Source organism: Anas acuta, chromosome Z, assembly GCF_963932015.1.
Source record: "Anas acuta chromosome Z, bAnaAcu1.1, whole genome shotgun sequence".
In the NCBI taxonomy this organism is placed as follows: Eukaryota; Metazoa; Chordata; class Aves; order Anseriformes; family Anatidae; genus Anas; species Anas acuta.
In genome coordinates, this window is record NC_089017.1 from 9,353,336 (window position 1) to 9,362,315 (window position 8,980).

The window sequence follows — 8,980 nt, forward strand, 5'->3', positions numbered from 1 at the left end:
AGTAGGATGGCTGACCTCATAAGGAGGGCTTTCAACTAGGAAGGAGGGGGGAGGAAGAGGGTAGCCAGTAGCTGTGTGAAGGAATGACAGACAGGGTTGCCAAAAAAGGCATGAGGTCATGTGAAATGGAGGGATCACAAAACCAACACAGTTGGGATTAAGTGGGGTCCAGTGCTTGCTGGTTAGCAAGGAATTACCTACAAGGCAGTATTATGGACACATACCCCAAACATTTTCTAGGAATGCAACATGCTGGGGTGCCCCTCTTAAGTTCTTTTACACTAATGCACACAGTATGGGGGATAAACAAGAAGAGTTAAAGACATACATATGGTTTCAGGGTTATGATCTCATTGGGATCACAGAGACGTGGTAGGGTGGCCCTCTACAGACAAATAGGAACATCATTATATTCACAAGCCCTGGTACTTGTGGGGGACTTCAACCACCCCAGTATCTGTTGGAGGGACAACATTACATAAGCAATCTAAAAGGTTCCCAGAACATGTTGACAATAATTTCCTTCTCCAAAATATCATGCAAAAATGCCAGTAGGCCTGAATGAATGAACAAGGATCTTCTGGCTAACCTAAAAATCAAAACAGAATCCTACAGAGTGTGAGGGCAAGGACAGGTAATCTGGGGAATACAGAGACATTGTCAAAGCATCCAGGGATGGTGTTAGGAAAGCTAAAGCACAAATGGAGATGAATCTGGTCAGGGATGTCAAAGGTGATAAGAAGGGCTTCTACAAATATATCAGTGACAAAAGCAAGACTAGTGAAAATGTGAGCTTTCTGCAGAAGGAAACAGAGAGCTGGTTACACAGGGCAGTGAAAAGACTGAAGTACTGAATGCTTCTTTGCCTCAGTCTTTACTGGAAAGATGAACCTTCAGGAATCCCAGGTCTTAGAGAGCAGACTGAAAGGCTGAAGCAAGGAAGATGTACCCTTGGTGGAAAAGGATCATGTAGGGAGTACTTAAACAAACTAGGTATTTGTAAGTCCATGAACCCTGATAGACTGCACTCTTGACTGCTGAGGGGACATTACTGGTGCCACTGTATAATATTTGCTCAGTTGTGTCAACAAAGAGATGTGCCTCAAGACTGTGCCTCAAGGGCAAGAAGGAGGACCCAAGGAACTACAGGCCAGCCAGCCTCACCTCGATACCTGAGAATATCTGCTGGAACAGATAAACCTGGAAACCATTTCTAGCCACATGAAGAAGAAGAAAAACAGCAGGAGTGCTCAGCATAGATTCAATAAGGGGAAGACGTACTTGACCAGCCTGATAAGCTTCCATAATGAAATGACTGGCCTGATGGATGAGAAGAGAGCCTTGGATTTTTCTTCCGGGACTTCAATAAGACATTTGACGTTGTCCCCCCTAAGAGCCATCATAGAAATGCAGTTGAAGTATGAACAGGATGACCAGACAGTGTGGTGAATCAAAAACTGGCTGAGCGGCTGAGCTCTGAGTATAGTGGTAATTGCTGCAAGGTCTAGTTGGAGGCCAGCAATGAGCGATGCACCCTAGGGGTCAAGTCTGTGTCTAATCCTTTTTAACATCTTCATTAATAATCTGGATCTTGGAGTAGAGCGCACCCTTAGTAAATTCCTGGATGACAAAAAACTGGAGGGAGTGGCTGACTCACCAGAGGGCCATGTTGCCAACCAGAGGGACCTTGGCAGGCTGGAGACATGGACTGTCAAAGATCTTGCGAAGTTCAACAAGGAGATGTGAAGAGTCCTGCACCTGGGGTGGAACAATCCGAGGAACCAGTATATGCTGGGGGCCTCCCAGCTGGAAAACAGCTCTGCAGAAAAGGACCTAGGAATCCTGGTGGAAATCAAACTGACTATAACTCAGCGACGTACCCTTGCTGAGAGTTGGAACCTCCAGAAGTTCCTTCTAATCTCTACTATTCTGTGATTTTGTAATTCCTGTAATTCTCTGGTACTACCTCTCCTTCTCTAGTTGCCCTTCATCCTTTTTTTCTTTCTTTACTTCTCTCTCTCTCTTTTTTTTTTTTTAATTTTCTTTTTCTTGTAGGAATTCCTTGTTTTATTGATAGGCTTACTGCTTCATTGGAAACTTTTATTTTACATCTTCCTTGTCTGCTTTGTAAATGGTATGCACTGGGGAATGCAGTACAACTGTTCCCTCATCTCTTTTGTGCTAGTTTGGTTTGTGAACAGGCACACCCCCACATTAGTTATTGGTGCACATTTGGAGAACATCTGCACCGACACATTTCTTGCCTTGTATGTGTCATTACATTTATTCTAGAATTTACAAAATTTGGTTAATAATGCTTTAATAATACTTTGATCAAGTTGATTCATCCTTACTACAACCTCATTTATTTATTTATTTTTATATTTCACTCATAGTTAATATATTTGTTCTTATTTTACAGGAAGAAACACAGAGAAACTTTGTACATGCTCCTATTACACCTTTCTGCTACATACAGGAAAATAGAGGTTCAGCCCTGCCATTCTTTGCCAATGAAGGAGAAATGGTGATACTTGCTGTTCTTTTAATTTATATTATTTTTGCAGGAACCTATTTGCACCCTGAAGATCCAGGCTTGGGTACAGGTGACAAGAAACAGACATAGTACAACATGATAGCTGTCAAACATTAAGGTTCCACAGCCTCATTTCACTAGGTCGCCTCATTCTTCCCATTGTGTACATTGAAAGTCTGAAATGAACAGACATTTTATGACTTGTCTTCTGGGCACTGTGCTTTAACAGCCTAGGATAATTCTTCTGAGATGTTTTTGTCTTAAACACCTGAAGACTTAGAGTTTTGACAGTCACTTGCTTTGTGGCTTTGAACATGGCCATTTGCTTCAGTCAGAATGGTGGGAAAGTTGGGGCAAAGCCATTTTGTGAGTTCAAACTAAATAAAATTTGTAGGGTACTTGTAAGATCAGCATCAGGATATGACTCTTATTTCTAGGACTGTGTTCATTCCTCCAGACTTCCTGTTTGTTGAAGGATTTTATTTTTCTATAAAGAGCTTCCTCTTGTTTTTATGTATTTATGTATTTATTTATTTATTTTAAAGTCAAATTAGATTTTGTACTTCCTTTTGTCAAAACTGATGTCAAACATCATTGTTAGATGACATTTGCAATGTCAGAAAATAATTATGATTTCTTAAATCTGTGAATACTTGGATTTTATTGCTTCTCCCCAGCTGTAGCAGTTCAGCAACCAGGAAGACAATACACTGCTGTTATTGGGAGAAAAAGGCTTTGTAAAATAGATTGAGGATTCTCCTGGTAAGTGGAAGTTATCAGGCTACTACTTTATGAAAAAAAAAAAAAAAAGGATTTTTGAGAAATGTAAAATATTAGAGAAACATGGACATATTAGAGAAACATCTACATAAATCTGACTATAAAAGGTTATGTATGAGGTTTAGCACAATATGCTTGTGCTTGGGAAAAAGATTACTGCATATACCATATCTCATGCTGAGGAAGGGATGCTATAGACCATAGACTACTATATCAATGACCTCTCTATAGTGTATAATGTTAATTACAAATAAAACAGCTTTTTTTTCTCTAATTTGGCTTCAAGGTAAAAAGAAAGATCCTGGTAGACTGATTTTCTGTATTAATAGCCAGAATTCCTCACAGAAGAGTTTGCTGACAAGAATCCTCCCTTTCTTAACTGCCTTCCCATCTTTGCTTCAATCTGAGCTGACAGAAGTTATATATTTTAGGAGGGGGCATCTATCCAAGTTCTGTCACATCGTATCATCCAGCAGTATATAAAACTGATTTACTAGTATAAGAGGCCCTCTTTTTCTTCAGGATGCCTTTGTTTAAAATATAAATTACTGAAATAGCCCAGGAATAATCTCTGTGTTGTGAGTGCTTGGTAAAAATGTGTCTTCCTTTTATTTCAGTTTTCTATTAGGAGTGTTCCTTTAAGGGTTACTATAGCAATGCAAGCTGCTATTGAGACTGTAAACATTAATGATGACTTGGAAGTTGACACCCTGCAAAAACATTTCAGTCATTCTAAGTAAGACTTCCAACAGCACAGCTATAATATGCAACTCCTACTGAGAACAGCAGGATTCAGAGTTTTTTTAAGAAAATGGTCTATATACTAGACAGTGAAACTGCAGTGAAGGGAAAATAATATACTCTAATTTCGCAACAAACCAAAATTCCTTTTTCAGCATATTCTGATGCCATATTCGTTGTATTTTGGGAGGTCTGTCAGGCCACTTTTAAAGCAACATTTGCCTGCCAAGTCCAATTTGGCTCTATGTCTCTCTAAAATCAAACTTTTGTTGCTATTGTTGTTGTTGCCTTTCTTTTGCAAATGTAATAAAAATATGTGCTAGGTTATATGCGACCATGGATACCATTTATCATGTATGAAGCACAGAAACAAACCAACCACCAACCCAACCAGATGCTCAAAGGATATTTTGGGAGGGCAAAATCCAAATTTGGGCTTCACTCCAAATTTGAGAGATTTAAAATAGCAAAAGGAAAATCACTGGTTTGTGTCTCAAACACATTTCTGATTGGTTTTCACCATACAATTTGTAACACAGGCTGAAGAATGTTGTCTTCAGTTGCTACGTACAAGGAAGGACCTTTTAGTAAAATATTGATACCTGTAGCATTGTTTAATATTTACTAGCGCACAGCTCCTTTGGGAAGCACCAGAATACTAGTTAACAAAGCTGAAACAAAAGGAAAATAGTCATAGGGACTCATGACTATTTAATTTTCTCTTCCTAATGACATATAATACTTGCACTTATTTTGAGGCTTACTTTAGGTATTTAGCACAATTTGGAATTTATTTAACTAACAACCGTCAAACAAAATGACTATCTGAGACAAAATTCACAAAATTTTTATGTCCCAGGATCCATGCTTTCACGGAAGCCAAAGATACTGGTGATGAACAGGATCTTTCCTGCACACTTCCTGTGGCACACTGGAGTCTTTGTGGCTTTTGGTCTTTTTTACCACAGGTCATAAGCTTGTTACAGGGTGTTGGGAAGTATTTTGTGGTTTGTGGGGACCCTTCTGGACTAAATAACTGTTTTACATTGTTGTCCGTTACTATAGAAGCCTGGACTTATGGTCCTTTCCAGTGCTGTGATTCCAGAAACTTTGTTTTCACTTTTAACAGAGTTGATCTCAAGGGGTGGATTGTGATCCCCTGCTGAGGCTGCTATGCATGAACCCTTGTAAATACAGAAGCCAGTTTATTTTCTGACTTTCTGTGGTGTTGCACTGTACTTTTACAAGACTGTGTGTAAGGGCTGTGCTGGGGAAGATCTATATCTTGATCGGTAAGTTTTAAGAATGATCTAACTCATGGCATGGCCACTTCAGACTTCGAAGATTCACAAATATGGAAGGTACAAAAAGGTCATGAAACACCAATCAGCCTTGGTTAAGGGATTAAAAAAAAAAAGAGCAATTTAAAGGTTTTAAATAATTATATTTTTAAAGCCCCTCCACAGAGAAAAATATAAAATTTTAACACTCAGATTTTTGCTTTTCTCAAATAAAGAAATATAAAAATTTTGAAAACAACAAGTAAATGTCTATCTTCTTTTTTTTTTTTTTTTTTTTTTTTTTTTTTTTTTTTTTTTACTTTGAGTTGTAATCTCTTATTAGGCCATCTGTACTGAGCCACGTACAAATATCCAGTGAGAGATTGGTTCCTGGTCTAAAAATTTCACAAAGGAAATAGCCTAGCAGACCAGAATGAGGAAGATAGCCAAAGGCACAAAGAATCTGCTGCAACAGTATGGCATGCAGAACTCACATTCTTTTAGTGAGAGTCTAAGCTGCTTCCTTCCACTCACTCTTAAACATGCCCATCTTCTACAAGGTTAGAGTTCTTTAAAATTTAGAACAAAAATGATAATCAGCATTTAAACATGAAGGAAAGTTGGAATCTTCTGATATAGTGCCTATGAGGTAAGTTATTAAACTGCAGGCTGACACGACACTCTTAATGGTTGTTAGCAAGGCCACAGGATGAATGAACTATCTACGAACTCTTTAGCTCACTTACTCCGACCACTTCCCTGGGAAGCCTGTGACAGTGCCCTATTAACCACCCACCCTCTCAGTGAAGATTTTTTCATAATATCCAACGTGCACCTCCCCTGACACAGTTCCATGCCATTCCCTTGGGTCCTGTCGCTGTCCCCAGAGAGCAGAGCTCAGCGCCTGCCCCTCCGCTCCCCTCGTGAGGGAGCTGCAGGCCGCCATGAGGCCTCCCCTCAGCCTGCTCTGCTCTGGGCTAAATAAATGAAGTGACCTCAGACAATCCTCATATGTCTTCCCCTCTAGACCCTTCACTGTCTTTGTAGCCCTCCTTTGGACACTTTTTAATAGTTATATGTCCTTCCTACATTGTGGCACCTGAAACTGCACACAGTACTCAAGGTGAGGCTGCACCAGCACACAGCAGGACAATCCCTTCCCTCGACCAGCTAGCTTTGCTGTGCTTGATGCACCCCAGGGTGTGGTTAGCCCTTTTGACTGTCAGGGCACACTGCTGGCTCATGTTCAACTTGCTGTCAACCAGAACCACCAGAGTTGCCCTCTCTCAGGTGCAGAATCCAGCACTTGTTAAGCTCCACCCAGTTTGTGATTGCCTAGACCTCTAATTTGTTAAGATCTCTCTGCTTGACCTCTCTAACCTCAAGGGACTCAACAGCTACTCCAAATTTAGTGTTACCTGCAAACGTAGTACACCTTGAAGTCCTGCATCCAAGTAATTTATGAAAAGTTTGAAAAGAATTGCCCCTAAAATGGAGTCCTGTGAATCCCACTAGTGACTGGCCACCAGCCTGATGTAACCCTATTACTACAACCTTATGAGCCCAACCTTCTTAGCCAATTGTTCATCCATTGCATTATGTATTCATCTAGCTGTATGCTGGACATTTTGTCCAGGAATATACCATGAGAAACCATATCAAAAATTTTGCTGAAATCCAAAAAGATTACATCTGCATTCTGTAGATTTTCAGCACAGCAAGAACTTTGCATGAATATACCCTCTGTACCTAGTCACAGACTTACCTATCTATTTACCAGTGATAAGTGCTAAGCTGGTGTTACTGAAATTTCAGTTTTCTCCAGTCAAGTAGGTGTGTGACCTTGTCATAAAAAGGAAGTTACATGCATTAAGCAGTATTTTCACCTTGTATTTGAACCTGCATAATCTGTGCTTGAGGGAGATCCTTCACTGTTTTTCATATGCATGTTGTTCTGTAATGTTCTGCCCAGGCAGCAATTCTATATCATAATGCTACGTCTTTATCTTTATTTAAATGATGTTTAAGGTCCCTTCCAACACAAACCATCTCTCCCATGTTTCTTCCCTCTCTTTCCAACCTTCTCTAAGTGTGCTCTTAAGTTTCACAGTACATTTACATTTAAACTATCTGGATGCAGGCCAGCACAATTCTTAGAAATTATTTAGTTATATACCATTAACTCATTAGAGACTTTACTGACCTCTTAGCTTCCACAAGCATTGTGTGAAACAATCTTTAACAATAAGCAACAGTAGAAAAAGATGGTATTAAATACTCTCTCTCTCTTTTTTTTTTTTTTTTTTTTTTTTTTTTTTGTAATAGTATTGATATATTTTTAACTTTTGCAGTTGATTGAGAGCTCTTCTGTTGTTGCTGGGAAAATGAATGTAAATTCCTTAGAAAAGATGTGCCCTGAGAGTACTAAACAAGTGAACAGGTGCATCTACTTCCTTCCAGGAAGAGAGTACTCTGAGAGATGACTATCAAAGGCTAGCAGGCCTCTGTAGCACAGTTGTGCATTGGTATTGTATTTCTATAGGTTTACAGCACAGCAAGAACATTTCATAAATATACCATACCCTCTGTATCTAGTCACATGCCTGCCTATCTATTTATTGTTGATAGTTGCTAGGCTTGTGGTATTGAAATTTCAAACTTCTGTGATATCAAGCAAATGCAAAACTATTGCACAGGTTTAGTCCTGTGTTCTGGTTGGTATTAGCCTGCAGGGCCCAGATGAGCTGCACTGCATGGGGGCTAATAATGAAAAAGAGAAAGCCCTTAGCACTAGTTGACAGAAACCTGCCAGGACACTGAGTGCACCAATAGGCACTTGTGCTGAGGATCAGGCTTTCACTTTGAGTCCTCACCTCAGCTCTGCTGCAGTTGTTCTGGGCCTGCCATTATGCCATGCTGATCCTCACCTTGCCTTAGTGGTCTGATTTCTTGGCTTAATCTCAGACCTGCCTCACCCCTACAAGCTTGTCCAGCAGTCAGTTGGCTGTGGCTGACTCAGGCTGTTGCCACTGTTCATCTTGTTTGTGTATTGTGGCAATGGGCCCCTGTTGCATGGACATAGTCCTGCCTGCCTTGCCATCCATACAGCTCCCAGCTCACCCTCCCAGGCAAAGCAGCCCCACTGTTGCTTGTCCCTGACACAGTACAGGAATATTTAAAATTGTTATGATTTTCATATATGGACCATGTTTATTATTATCTATTTATTTTTGGTATTTGTTTCACTAAAAATTCAAAGTAGCACTCCTATTGCAACTCTCTAGATACCTACTTACCATTCTATTTTGGTAGGAACTAGAGAAGTGAGCAAAGACTGGGACCTTTCACAGTAGGTGGGATAAAATGCCCACCTACTACAAAGAACCCTTCTGTGGCATTCTGCTGGCATCCATCATCAGCAAACTAGCTCAGCACCCTGACAACAGGTCACTAGCAGTACAGATAAGTGTAAGCAAATCCAAGAGTAGGCCTCCAAAATCTCAGCATATAAAACTGAATAATACCAGACCACAGAGAATATGTGGTACAAACCACAGACAATAAAAATGTTATATGAATGTTATTCAGATAGGAAAGAAAACTTTCAGTCAGTATAAGACCAACAGCTGGGGGTGGGTGTGAG